Below are 2,498 nucleotides of genomic sequence, written 5' to 3'. Positions count from 1 at the left end.
CTTCAACAGTATTCAAGGAATTTCCTCATTCTTTCATGGTCTATACCCTCTTCTGTGTTGTATCTCTTTGTTTTAACTCATTTGTGGGAACATACCTTTCTCTTTGGTTTTTCCCTCATTTAGTGGTGCTTCTCTTCCAGTAGCTTCCTTTGAAAGAGTTAATGGGAGATCGATCTTTAGAGGTCTTTGAAGCACTTCAATGACTTTTCACACCCTTACAATTTTTTTTACATATTTTGATGTAAAATTCTGGGTTGGAGTATTTTGACAGGAAAGTTTATCACTGGACAAGTAGAATGCCTAGCCACAGAACCTCTATTTTTTAGTGCCTCATTCTTACTTCTAGATGGATGGGTGTAGGGATATAAACTAGGATTATCAAACATAAATTGAAGTTCACCAGGGTCTTATTTTGTTCCGTAAGTAGCCCTGCATTTAGTTTCCTGCTTTTAGCATGGTACCTCTGTGGAGAGATAGGTCTAGGATCTTTGGATTTTCCTGATTTAATTCCACCAGGGTATAATCTCCAGTATTCTGCCGAATTAGGAAAGTGGTGCCTGGTTAGACAGGTTGGGAAGTGGGATCCAGTAGACTAAGTGTTCTTCAGGTAGATTTTCAACCAACCCTCTTTTTCCCCCCTCACACTCCCATCCCTATTTAGGAAGTACCTAACACCTCTACTTCCTGAACCTATCTGGGTTCTACAGCATTAATCATCTTGATTCTTATCTTCATCTAGAAACTACTAAATTCCTCCCATCTGCTTTGTCAGGAGACATTCAACTACTTTAAAATTTCAAAATATTGTTGCTATATTGCCTCAGTAACTATCTTTTCTTCTGCATTCTATGTTTAGGTGTTTTTGTTATTTTACTAATATTTAAGTGGGATATTATAAGGAAACAGTGGTAAATGCAGTCACTTAACATGATATATTTAGTCAAAAAATTGTCTGCTGATATCTATGTCTATATCTATCTATGTATTTATACATATATATAATATATCTCTTTGTCTCTATTGGTAGAAAGATGAAGTCCACATTAGCCAGCTTCAAGAATGGCTGGCTTCAACTACACTGGTGTTAGACACATATTCTTCCATTTGCTGGGCATTCCAGGCTGAGAAGATCTACACGTGTGGATTTCCATTCTATTCTTCATATCCTACATCTTTGCCCTCCTTGGGAATATTCTGCTTATTTTCATATCCTCACTATGGGCAGCCTCCTTGTACCCATGTACCACTTTCTATGTTGGCAGGAGTTGACATCTTTGCCACTACCACAGAACTCAAGCCTTTGAATATTTTCTGGTACAATTATAGGGAAATTTCTCTTAATGGCTGAATTGCCCAGCTCTGCTTTCAGCATTCTCCCTTCATTTCTGAGTCAGGCATATAGCAAATTATGCATTTGATGCCGACATTGCAATATATCATCCAATGAAACACACCATGATTCTCACTCCCTGGTGTCGCTCTATATTTGAGAGCACACTGTAAAATATTCCCCATGATATTTCTTTTGATGAGGTTTACTTTGCAGAAATAACATCCATCCACTTACTTTCTGTGAACACATTGGTTTGGCTAAGGTTTCCTGTGATGACATCCACATAAATATCTGGTATGGGTTTTATGTGTTAATGTCAACAGTAATCTTAGATGTCCTCGTTTTTGCTTCTATGTTCTGATTCTCCATACTCTCTTCTATATCCCTTCCCAAGAGGTTTGCCGCAAAGCTATCAACACATGCAATTCCCATGTCTGTCATCATTTTCTTTTGTGAGCCTGGAATTTTCTCAATTCTCACTCAGTACTTTGCACACCACATCCCAATACATGTCCATATGCTCCTGGCCAATGCCAGCATGCTTGCTTTAACCATGCTAAATCTTATCTTATGGAGTAAGACTAAGCAGATATGAGACTCAGCAGTGTTATCTCCAAAGCAGAAATGACTTTGGGGATGGCAGAAACTGATTTCTCAGAAATTTTAGGCATTTGTATACCTTCTTTGGTGATATGTGTATTGAAGTCTCTTTGTCCATTTATAATTGGGTTGTTTGTGTTTTTGTGGTTGAGATGAAGGGTTTTTTTTATATGTTCTAGGTATTAAACCCTTACTGGATATTTGATTTTCAAATATTTTCCTCATTTGTGTAAGTTGTTACTTTAGTTCCAGTAAGATGCAAATTTTTAAAAAAAGTTTTGGTGAGACCTCATTTACCTACTTTTTCTTTTGTTGATTTTGCTTTTGGTGTAAAGTCCTAGAAACCATTGCCTAACACAAGGTCCCTACATTTTCATCTAGGAATTATAGCTTTTATTTTTATATTTTGGTCTTTGATCCATTTTGAATTTATTTTTGTATATTGTATGAAGCAGGCTCTCACCTTCCTTCTTTTTATATGATCACCCTTTTTTGCTACACCATTTATTTAAGAGTTATTTTTCCTTATTAAGTGGTCTTTGCCTCTTCTCAAAAATCTGATGAT

General features: G+C 36.5%; 1 pseudogene; it reads left to right on the top strand.

Moving 5' to 3' along the window:
- Window positions 1–1,059: 1,059 nt before the first annotated feature.
- LOC101443217 (olfactory receptor 52B4-like) lies at window positions 1,060–1,928 on the top strand (annotated as a pseudogene).
- The last annotated feature ends 570 nt before the right edge of the window (window positions 1,929–2,498 follow it).

The sequence above is a fragment of the Dasypus novemcinctus genome, chromosome 10 (assembly GCF_030445035.2).
Source record: "Dasypus novemcinctus isolate mDasNov1 chromosome 10, mDasNov1.1.hap2, whole genome shotgun sequence".
In the NCBI taxonomy this organism is placed as follows: domain Eukaryota; kingdom Metazoa; phylum Chordata; class Mammalia; order Cingulata; family Dasypodidae; genus Dasypus; species Dasypus novemcinctus.
Note: the sequence above shows the minus strand (reverse complement) of the source record. Positions and strands in the feature narration are given on the sequence as shown.